Here is a 12,667-nt window from a genome sequence, read left to right on the forward strand (position 1 = left end):
GGGCACTGCCTTGAAAGGTTTAAGTTGAGCCAACTGTCCCAGGTCATTTTTTAAAGCCTGGTGCTTATTCTGTCAGTGCCTTTTGCCGAACCATTAAGCTATGGGGATGTAAACACACCAACACTGGTTGTCGAGCAGCAGTGGGGGACAAACACTGACAAGCACACATAGATATATACATATATATATATATATATATATATATATATGACAGCCTTCTTTCAGTTTCCATCTACCAAATTCATTCACAAGGCTTTAGTTGGCCTGTGGTTATTGTAGAATACACTTGCCATGCAGTGGGTTTGAACCCGGAACCATGTGGCTGAGAAGCAAGTTTCTTGTGATGCAGCCACTCATGCACCTACCGGTAGGATCATCAAAAGGAAAAGAAAGTACTCCATCCTGTGAGAGATAACTATTTTCAAACATACACAATTGCAAAAGAGCTACTAATAGTTTCATGCTTTAAGATACATTAAATTGGCAGATATGTAACATGCTGTGTTTCTCTTTCAGGATCAGTTCATAATGTTAGATGTATTTAAACAGTTAAAAATAAGGCCACTAACTTGGCTACACATGTTTGGTCTGAAGATCAAATGCACATCATATACAATCAAATAGAGAATTGTGGAAATTTTTACACATATGTAAATGGGTCAAAGAAATGTCAGTTATGTGTAGTAGAAAGATGGCACATTCTTTTTAGGTCCAAGAATTCTACCATATTACTTAATTCCAGATCCAGAATTTTTAGCAAATGCAAGAACATGGGCTGGTTTCTTTCATTGAACTGGTGGACAGCACAGACTCTGACCTCCTTTCTGTTATATTATTCTGCACCAGCTACATTAATTATAGTTTCTATTACCAAGGATATTGGTTTTCTTCCTTCTTGTTTCACTTTCTGCATCAACCTTCTTTGTGTTTTTTCTCATGTTTTCTCATAGTCCAGTGTTCTGTTTTATAAAAATACAACCAATGTCATGAACTAAGCCTGAAAGATTGCATGGAGATGCATGGTATGTTTATACATCTGTCAATTTAATGTATCTTAATGCTTGAAACTAATAGTATCTCTTTTGTAACTGTGTGTGTGTGTAGATATATATTGTGACAGAAAATTTTTGAAAGGATTATTACAAAAGAGATTTGAAGAAGTATCCTATTAAAAAGGGATGTGTACAAAAACTACTGAGAGAAAAGCTATTTTCTCTCAGATAGAAAGTGTTGATGAGGTGCAATAGAGATAGTAAAGTTCCCAGTTATGTTAGAAAGTGAAAACGAATGCAATCCAAAGTTGCAAGAAATACAGGAATGGTTACCAATTGGGAGGTTCGCAAGAAGAAATTGAGTAAAGTAATTCAATTAGTATGTATTGTATACCAGAAGCAAAACCACATGTAGGTTGGTGCAAGAAGATATTGTAACAGGAATTTTGGAGAGAGAGAGAGAGAGAGAGAGAGAGCAACAGAAGTAGGAGAGCGAAGCAAGGGAAGATACTATACAGTTCATTAGCATGTGATAAATGTATGTGTGTGTGTGAGAAAGCATGAAGTATGGTCAGAAGTCAGGCAAAAAGAGAGCAGTGGGTGGTTGGAGGGTGAGTATGGGTGAAAGTAGGTGGGCGATTGTGGCTGCGCATTCCAGTGTAGGTGTGTAAATAATAGAGCGTATAGTGTAAGGGGTGGAGTGTAGGTGTGGGTATATGTGTGGGGTGTGATGTAAGGCGAGGATGCTGGAGTAGTGGTGTGAGTATATATATATGTGTGTATGAGAGTTTGGGGAAGGAGGAATGTTGGGAAGTATGTGCGTGTAAGGGGTTATGTGTGTTATGAGAGAGGTAAGAGGTGTGAGTGGGGATGTGTACTGATGTATATGGGGGAAATTAAGGGGAAGAAAGCTGGAGAGGAAGGGGGTGCATGTGAAGTGGGCAGTGAGAGGTGGTATATGTGGGGGAGAAGGAGGGTTGGTGGGGTGTAGGAAGGATGTGAAAGTGCAGTAGAGGGCAGAGAAGTGTGATTGGGAGAAGTGTGGGAAAGGTGAGTGGGGGTACGCGAGTGTGAGGCGTGATGACAGAGCAGCAGGTGGCAAGGAAGCGAAAAGCAAAGGAGCTGGAAGAAGATAAAAAAGTTAAGAGAAATTGGGATGGAGCTGAGGACTACAAGTTTGATGAGAAAAAATAATGAGCTTCTGATCCTCCTGGCGGAAGAGCTAGGGATGATGGCCAAGTTAAGTACTGTGAGAGATCGAGTGGAGTGGCTGTCGTAGCGGAGATATCTATGCAGGCGATCTGCTGCCCAGTCTGGTATCTTTGAAATGCTCCACAAATCTATCAGACTGACGTAGGCCCGTTTGCCTAATGTAGAAGAGGTCAGGGTGAATAATGGGGGTGCGAAGACGATATTGGTGGAGGTACAACCGCAGGAGCGTGGAAGGTGATGTTGTTGGGTCCGGTAGGATATGATGTGGAAGATGTAGTTGTTGGTAAGGAAGATGGTAAGGAGTTGTTAAGGAAGATGGTATAAGAAATGAAAGGGCAGGTGTGACAGCGGGAGCTGAGACGAGAAGGTGGAACCCGGGATTGGGGTGGTAGAAAGAGAAAAAGAATAGTGGGCGAGAAGTTACAGGGACATCTGAAGGAGGGGATGGGTGTGAGGGTGAAGAAACAGGAAGTGGCAGGGTCAAATTGAAGGCGGTGGAAAAGATGGGCAGAGTGGTGGGTAGTAGGTGAGGGGAAAGGGAATGTAATATGTGGAGCGTCGGGACGCGAGGTGTAAGGGATGAAGTGTGATCAACATTACGGGCGCTGGAAAGAGTGCATAAGGACGGGAGGGTAACAACGACGTGCGTAGCAATTTATGCGGATTTGGAGGAGACTACATTATGTACATTAGGATTATGAATTTTTCACAGCCTAAGAACCCTATACTGTAATTTGATGAATAATTTCAGGAAACTATCATTTGTTTTGCTTTATTTGAAAAGAAAAAACGTGAACCCCAACTCAAGAAATCGATCACCACTTTTGACCCAAATCATACAAAATTGTAGTGGGGTTCATAATGCTTGTTCAAGTATATCAGAAATTTCAGATTTCTAGTTTGAAGTAGTTTCGGAGTTATTGGCTTTAAAATTATAATCACAAGGTTGCACTAGATTCACACTTCAGTATACGCTAAATCCTTGTAAATTTGCCTAAATCCTTGTAAACGCAAGAGAGATGTGGAATAAAAGTGTATTTATACATTTTTAAGATTACTGAATTGAAATTTTTGTGTGCAAAGATTCAAACCTCGGTTATTTTAAGACATAAAATTAAAAGCAATACATATTTTAACTGTATAGGTTTAATTCCAATTTTAAATAACTAGATAAGAAAAAGAGTGCTGAATGTTAGCAATTTTTAAAACATAACAAAGAATTAATGTTTTGTTAGATAAAATAAATCGAAGCTGAAGTTTCTCCTTCTCTTTACAAACATCATTAAAATCTTGAAGGCACTTGATTGCCCGTTCTGCACTCTGATTTGTTTTGGGAATTTCTAGTTTTGATGGTTCTCAACTCCAAAGGCTTTTTTACATAGTTCAATGCTAATTTTATGAACTTGCAGGCTACCACGTAACTTCTGATAATCATGTGCATTGAACATTTGGTCAGTAAACCAAAAATCGGCCCAGCTGTAAGAGATGAATCGACAAACATTGAGAAGCAAAACTCTTTTCTCTAGTAGAAGAATAAATGCCATAGGAGCTAGTATTGCTTGAGAATTCCATCTTGCATTACTTGAGTTGGGTATTTTTTGAAACTTTATAGAAGAGAATTTTCCGGTTTTTTCAAAGAAACGAAAAGGTTTGGTCGAATGAAATAGAAATTTCATGTCATCTCGCCATCCTGCTGATTCAGTAATTATTTCTTCACCATTGTTGAAAAATAGCCTGGAGTTTCTCGTAATTACTTAGAAGCTCTGGGATGAATGTATGTTCAATATTGGGAGTTGACTTTTTTCTCCAAGTTCATTATCCATTACAACACGAAGAACTGTATGATACTGACAACCAATAAATTACGGTTCTTTCAAACCCTTTTGAGCAAACAGTCTTTGCAACTGAATGACAATGCCATTTCTTTTCCCAATGTTCACACTCGTTTTATCAGCGACAATCATCTTTACACAGTTCCATAAATTGTATTCCTCTAAAACAGCTGTTATTCCTTTCACAACAGTATCGGCTTTTCCCTTTGGTAATTGGAGTGCTTCTAACTTAACTACTCTCTGTTCATTCTTTAAAGCTAGCGCTTGGTGTTCTTGGTCATCAATACGTTTACCATCAAAATGCAATGACCTGTTTTCTAAATATAGTGTTTTCTTCATTGTCTCTTTTAGTTTAATAGCTTCTTTGATAGTCGTTCTGTAAATACCAGATTAGGAAGGAGTCTCAACATTGATTCTATCTTGAGATAATTGTCGTCAAACTGTTGCTGCTTTTTGGGTTGATAGCTTAGAAGATATTACTAAACTGGTTGCAGTTCCTGTTTTAGTATACTTCCTCCTTGTTTGTGTGGATCCTTCTTCTGATTTTTCGGACTCTTGATATTCACTTTCAGTCTCTGCTTCAGACGTTGACGATGATACTGGAGTTGCTCTGGTTGAAGTTGGCATTAAGGACACTTTTCTTCTTTTGGATGGATGGATAGTTTTGGAACAGGCTGCCTTTCCAGTTCCATACCCAACCTGTCCCCTGCTTTCAATTTGAAGATAATATAACCTTCTATCCTCACAACACAGCCATTCAGCGTTTTCTTTTGTGATGTCAAAAATTCCTTTCAATGAATCGTATTTTCCCCAATTTACACATTTTCTGCTTTACACTTTTTCTACTTTTGCTTAATCCTTTACTCCTTTACTTGTTTCAGTCATTTGACTGCGGCCATGCTGGAGCATCACATTTAGTCGAGCAAATCGACCTCAGAGCTTATTCTTTGTAAGCCTAGTACTTATTCTATCGGTATCTCATACCAAACCGCTAAGTTACGGGGACGTAAACACAGCAGCATCGGTTGTCAAGCGATGCTGGGGGACAAACACAGATACGTAAACATATACACACGCACACAAACACACACACACACACACACGCACACATATATATACATATACGACGGACTTCTTCCAGTTTCCATCTACCGAATCCACTTACAGGGCTTTGGTAGGCCCGAGGCTATAGTAGAAGACACTCGCCCAAAGTGCCACGCAGTGGGACTGAACCCAGGACATGTGGTTGGGAAGCAAGCTACTTAACACACAGTCACGGGAAATTTAATTTCTTTTGCCATTAAAAAGTTACTTCTTTCGAAATTTCCTTTGTTCTTTCTTTCTTTCCTTTGATGGTACCTTCAAGGAACATGTAGCGACCGACAATTCGAAGTTTCATTGGTATCCTACAGTTGTTTTCCAAAAATGCTCTTCTAGAGGAACAAGTCTTCTTTTCCTATGTGAGTCTTGAAATTGCACGAGATTCTTCGTCCAGATTTTTTTTGTTTCTTTGAGTGACACAAGCACTTCTCTTTTGAGACATTATTTTAGATACTCTAGTTGGATAAGCCTGCTATTCTAAAAAACAGTTAATATAGTCAGAGGTTTTAGCGTCACAAAAATAAAAATGAGAGGAAAAGGATATTTCCTAAAGTAGGGCCTAAGTGGTAACAAATTAAAAACTCTATAACTCCTAAACTACTTAATTTCAGATATACTGCTTCTGCATTGCATTAAGTTAGCACACCAAGTTTGGTAAAAACTTGAGTAGGCGTTATGAACCCCACTAGAATTTTGCATGATTTGGGTCATAAGTTGTATTAGATTTCTTCAGTTGGGGTGACGTTTTTTTTTTTAAAGCTTAAAATAAAGGTTATTTTCCCTACTTTAGATAGGGGAAATTGTTTACTTCCAAACAAATCAATAAGTCATAAGCCTAATATACATATATTACCGAACTAGGTCCAGAGCCTGCATATGTTGTTGTATGTAAATGTGTGTTTGTGTGTGTATATATATATATATATATATGTGTGTGTGTGTGTGTGTGTGTGTGTGTGTAGAAAGGGAAGTCAAAATTATCTACAATTTCCTTAAGACTTTCTTTACGTTGGCTGCCTTCAGCGCTTGCATGCTAAAAGGTGGTATTCTTGTGGCTATATAACCGAGGTTTGACCTTCATCGCTGCAGTTTTCTTTTTGTGTGACAGAGTAAACATGGCCGCTTCGCTGGCAGTGTGCACTAGAGATGAACAGAGATCAGTAATCTGATTTCTCTCGCATGAAGCTGTGTCAGGCGCTGAAATTCATCGCAGGCTTTCACTACAATACAGAGACAGCACTGTACTGTGTATAAGTCAGTATGAGAGAAGTTTAAAAATGACCGAACAAGTGTGAAACACGAAAAGGGGAGAGGAGGGCCCATCAACCTATACTACAGACGAAGATTCAAGAAGCTCGCGAGATGGTTCTGGCGAATAGACGAATGACTATCGATGAGGTAGCATATTCTCTGCAAATTAATCATACGAAATCATCCATGACAAGCTTCGCTTCCATAAAGTCTGTGCGAGATGGGTTCCAAGAGAGCTTACCGAAGCGCATAAGCACAATCGTGTGGAGATCTGGCAACGTTTACCCAACTGCTACAATGATGAGGTTGAAGTTTCTATGGAGAGAATTGTCACAGGAGATGAGACTAAGGTCCATCGCTTTGAGCCATAATCCAAGAGGAAGAGTATAGAGTGAAAACACCTGGAGTCACCAGTGAAAAAGAAATTCAAGACTGAACCTTCTGCAGAAAAAGTGGCGTTAACAGATTTGGGGAACACAAAGGGGCTTAATCTGGAACATTATCTGGAAAAGAGGATAAAATCACCAGTGAAATGGCTTTAGTGGAATTCTGGCCAACAAAATGAAACCGGAAATTTTCACCAAACGCTGAGGTCTGTTGTCAAAGCAAGTGTTATTTTTGCGCAAAAATGCACACTTGCATACGGCCGTTCACACCGTTGATACCATTTAAAAATTGGATTTTGAGTTGCTGGAACACTCCACATACAGTCCAGATCTTGCCCCTTCTGACTATCACATCATTGGCCCGCTCAAACATCCTTTACGAGATCGTCGATTTGCTACGGACGAAGAAACGTAAGAAGCGGTGCATAAATGGCTGCTCGATCAACCGAAAATCTTTTCTGATGGAAAAAGCAAGCTTGTGGACCACTGGAAGAAGTGAATGGAAAAGCAAGGAGACTATGCCCGAAAATGATTCAATTGTTCAACCCCTGCTTTTGTTTTAATAAATTACAGATACAAAAGTGCGTACAATTTTTGACTTACCTTCGTATATATATATATATATATATATATATATATATATATATATATATATGTATATAAAACGTTTTTATATGTGTACATATATGTATATATATACATATACGTATGTATGTGTGCGAATGTGTATTTGTATGTGTGAGGATGTTTATATGTGAGTGTCTACGTTTACACATCTACACACACACACGTACATAAGACGGTAGATAAACACAAGTAATCTTGAATATATTTACAAGGAGCACCAATAAACAAAAAAATTCGATTGTTATATTTCGGGATGGTCATGGTTCTTTTTTTTTTGTTTTTGTTTGACCATCCCGAAATATAACAATATCTATTTCGACATACGAATCCACATTAGGAATCTTGCAAAACAAATACATAAACGTAAAAAGAATTCTGTAATAGTCTTATCTTAACAGCTGTTTCTAGTGAACCATGGTTTATACCATAATCACAGCTATTACATAATAAAGATCTATATAATATTCTTTTTTACTCTAGGTACAAGGCCTGAAATTTTGAGGGAGGGGGCCAGTCGATTAGATCAACCCCATTGCATTACTAGTACTTATTTAATCGACCCCGAAAGGTTGAAAGGCAAAATCGACCTCGGCAGAATTTGAACTCTGAACGTAAAGACAGACGAAATACCGATAAGCAATTCTCCCGGCGTGCTAACGTTTCTGCCAGCTCGCAGCCTTAAAGATCCATAATATTGTAAGTGTATGGACTAAGTGTGTTCTTATAGATTCGTGTAGCAAAGTCGTGTTCGGCACCGACATTCAGAAGATTCCGGATGAAAGCATATTTCATAGCAGTTTACAAATATACAGGTTCAATGGGTGATATTGCATGAGGGTAGAAAGGTGGGATGGGAGTGAGAAAAAACTTATAGGGAAGGGGGAGAGGTGTTAACTAAAGTGAAAGTAGTGGTATGGAGACATCAGTCGGCGGCAACGAGGAGAAAGAAAAAAAATAGTTATAAGGGTAGGGAGGTGACCAAAACAATTAGAGGTCTGTCAACTTGCAAACAATAAATGTTTGGCGGTTGGTAGTAAATAAACGTCAGTAGCATAAATGAGTAGAGACTTAAGAAGAAAATATGAAACAATGGGGTGCAGATCAGTAAAATATAAGGGATGTAGGGCACGCTGGTAAGAAAGGGAGAAGAGTTAGAAGAGTAGTGCAGTTGTTAAGGGGCAAGAATTAAAAATAAAGAGTAGAAGGAAATTAGTGCGCGCGCGCGCGTGTGCATGTAAGTGTATGCAGATGTTTGGAGGCGAAACTCTACATGTGTACTTATACAGTTCTATATTTAGAAAGTTTATATGTATCTATTATCATTTATCCTTTATTTGTTTCAGTTGTTCGACTACGGCCATGCTGGGGCACCACCTTGAAGAATTTTTACTCGAATGTATCGACCCCAGAATTTATTTTCTTGAAGCCTGGTACTTATTCTATGGGTTTCTTAGGCCGAACCGCTAAGTTAAGGGGGCGTAAACACACCAGCACCGGTTGTCGAGCGGTGGGAGGGGACAAACACAGACTCAATGACGCATAAATACAGACACAGTGATGCACGCACACACACAAGTATACGACGGGCTTCTTTCAGTTTCCGTCTACCAAATAATTTCGCAAGGCTTTGGTCGGCCTGGAGCTATAGTAGAAGACACTCAAGGTGTCACACTGTGGGACTGAACCCCGAACCATGTGGTTGGGAAGCAAGCTTCTTATCGCACAGCTACGCCTGCGCCTTTGGATGTGTAAATTTGCACGCATATATTCTTGTATATCCAAGACACATGAATATGCATCATACGGGATATAACCTATATAGACATGTAGGATATAGGGCCACCATTATTGGGTAACCCTATCCCGTACAAATCAATTCTCTCCAATAAAAAGCGAACACGCTGGATAAATTGAATAACAGCATAACAAATATTTATTATGAGGTGTTCAGCCTACATCTCAGGTAACGGAATTGCCAGGTCGCCCTTTATGGTTGGGGTGAAGACGGTGTCGATGTTGGTTGACTAAGTCATTCTTCAGCCTCCGAAGAAGTTTGCTTGACTCAAAGGTAGAGTTGCGGAGCGGCTCTTAGTGGTCCGGTGTCTTCGAACATCCAGCGCTAAGAGGTCCAGAAAAGGCGGGAACGCTTTGATATAGGTTGAAAACGCATGCGCATGAGGGACTTCCTGCATGCCTTCCGGAAGACATGTCCCTGCGACTGGTATTAGGCTCCCCCTCGAGTGCGGAAGCACGAAAATAGAAAAAATTAGAGTGGCGCCCGAGGCAAGATGGCTACCGAAAACACCCTCAAGATTTGGCAAAAAGATACACAAAGCCAAAAAATGACTGTACATGCACGCAAAGGAAAAATGTACGTATGCACTGGAATACTATACTCAATATGCAATTTAAAAGAAATGTGTTACACAGAACACGAAAAAAAACCCCAACAAAATTGCAACGCAATGCACAGGAAAGCAATATTCCAGTGGCAGAAGTCAAGTTCAGCTTGGTAATTGTTGTTGGCTGTAAAAAAATTGCTTACATCACTGCATTTCCTTTATTACTTGTGATTGGTGCAGTGACGCAAGAAATTTCCATGAGTGTTCAGCAGTAATAGGGAAAAACACAATTTGAGCCTTTTTTTACAAAAGGAATGCTGAAAATGCAATAAAATACAATGCAGTCAAATATAAATTGTCTTGGAGAGTTTCTTTGGCCAGTGCACTGTGCGGCCAGACCTAGTGACATAGGGTTCACTTGAGTTAGTTCGCCACGACGAAGGTGGAGTTGTCACAGGTGTATGTGTTGATGGTGTTGACAAAGGTGTGAGCGTTGGTGATGGTGTTGACGAAGGTGTATGCAAAGGTTGAAAGGCGGGCATGCCAGAATTTCTAACGAAAGATGTAGTTTTACCAAAATATGCTTTTTTCAGACGGTCGACAGACACAGTCTCGTACGACCATTAGCGTCTGTTTTTAAAACAATTTGGGTGTGCGAGAGAGCACACGAAAGGGTCTTTTATAAGGAGTAACAAGGGGTCCTCTGACAGAATCATCCCTAACAAACACATGTGACCAAGAATCAATGTCTGATGGCACTTTAGAAGGTGGAGATTGTTGCCGGGGACCCATAGTAGGAAGGTTAGAAAAATAATCGCGTAATCGAGAAAAATAGGACGCTGGATTTGGAGGCTGTGATTTGTCTGGTACCAACATCATACCAGGCAATGTCAGTGTGGTACCATACAATAGTTCCGCTGAAGAAAAACCAAGGTCTGCTTTAACCGCAGTCCGGCATCCAAGTAGGACAACAGGAAGAGATTCAGTCCATGACTGCGGATTGGGCAAGGCGCGCAATGCGGCCTTTAGTTGCCTATGAAAACGCTCCACCATCCCATTAGAAGCGGGATGGTAGCTGGTGGTGCGTATACGATGCACCCCCTGGATTCGTGATAATTCACGAAATAACGCAGCTTCAAATTGTCGACCACGATCTGTGGTCAAACTGGATGGTACACCGAACCTAGAAATCCAGCCGGACACGAAAGCTTGTGAAACAGTCTAAGAAGAAATATCTGCTATAGGAATGGCTTCTGGCCAGCGGGAGAAACGATCAACACAAATTAAGAGATATGTAACACGAAGACAAACGTAACATTTGCAACAAAACGAAGTAAACAACAAACCCAGACTGTAGGGATGTATAATAATGTGCAAAAAGCACCAATCCAGAACACCACAGACAAACAAAATGAGAAGGAAGGCGAAACAAATCAAAAACCAGGAAACAGTGAAGGGGAACCTAACGATTATGATACTATAAAAATGAGAATAATCAAAGAACTGAAAACCACAGATCTCAGAATGGACCGCCGATTAAACCCCCCAAAAATCAAAATAGACAATAAAACAACATCAATAATAAATAGCATAAACCTGGCCATCACGGAACTAATAGCCACAGAAACAAATGGCAATATCACTGAGCTAAATGACATAATATATGCGGCAGCCACTGCAGCCACAAAAGAAGCAGGATACTCCCTCAAACCCATTCAAACACTTTAGCCGTCCCAATTATAAGTTACAGCTACAATATCCTTAACTGGACACTAAATGAACTAACCAAAGTAGACAGGAAAACAAGAAAAATAATGACAGGATCTAGGATGCACCATCCAAAATCTAACATAGAAAGGCTATATATATACAACGTACAGAAGGTGGTAGAGGCCTTATTCAGCTGGAAACTATTAAGACTGCAAAAATACCTACTTCAGAAGCAAGGAAAACTAATATAACACAAATGAAATCCAAACTAAAACTAGAACAGCAATGGACCATGATAAAACGATGGCAAGAAAAGCCTCTTTATGGCAAATACTGGGTTAAACTAAATGCAAAAGAAATAGACAGAGAAAAATCCCAGCGATGGCTGAGAAGCTCAGCTCTCAAAGCAGAGACTGAAGGATTTTTAATTGCTGCACAAGACCAAAGCCTCTCCACCAGAAATTACCAAAGACATATAATAAAAATAAACATAAGTAATTGCAGAAATGTGGCGATGGACAAGAAACAATAAACCATATTATCTCTGGCTGCCCAGTCCTGGCTAAGAAGGAATATATTCACAGACACGATAGAGCTGGGACCTACATATACTGGAAGCTATGCCAACACTATGGAATAACAACTGAAAAAGATGGTATAGGCACACGCCAGAAAAGGTCACAGAAAACGAGAAAGCAACCATACTCTGGGATATGCCAATACACACAGAGAAATTAAGGCCAATAGACCAGATATAGTTGTCAGAGATCATGAAGTAAAAACAATGCTTTATAATTGATGTATCAATACCAGCAGATGACAACGTTTCTCTAAAAGAAATGGAGAAACTTTCAAAATACAAAGACCTGGAAATAGAGGTAACTCGAACGTGAAATATAAAAACAGAAACAATTCCTATCATAGTAGGCAACATTAGGTATGATAAAAAAATACTCAGAAAAATACATAACAAAAACACCAGGACTTACAAGTATATATAACATACAGAAAATTGCACTACTGGGCAATGCAAAACACTTTCAATGCAGAAACCATAAGAGCATCACAGCAACTACAGCACATACCCAGGGCACACAGAGCTGCGCTCGGTAGTGAAGTGAAAGCATGCTATAAAAATAAAACTACTGAATAATAATAATAATAATAATAATAATAATAATAATAATAATAATAATAATAATAATAATAATAAT

This window comes from Octopus bimaculoides, chromosome 17, assembly GCF_001194135.2.
Source record: "Octopus bimaculoides isolate UCB-OBI-ISO-001 chromosome 17, ASM119413v2, whole genome shotgun sequence".
Taxonomy (NCBI): domain Eukaryota; kingdom Metazoa; phylum Mollusca; class Cephalopoda; order Octopoda; family Octopodidae; genus Octopus; species Octopus bimaculoides.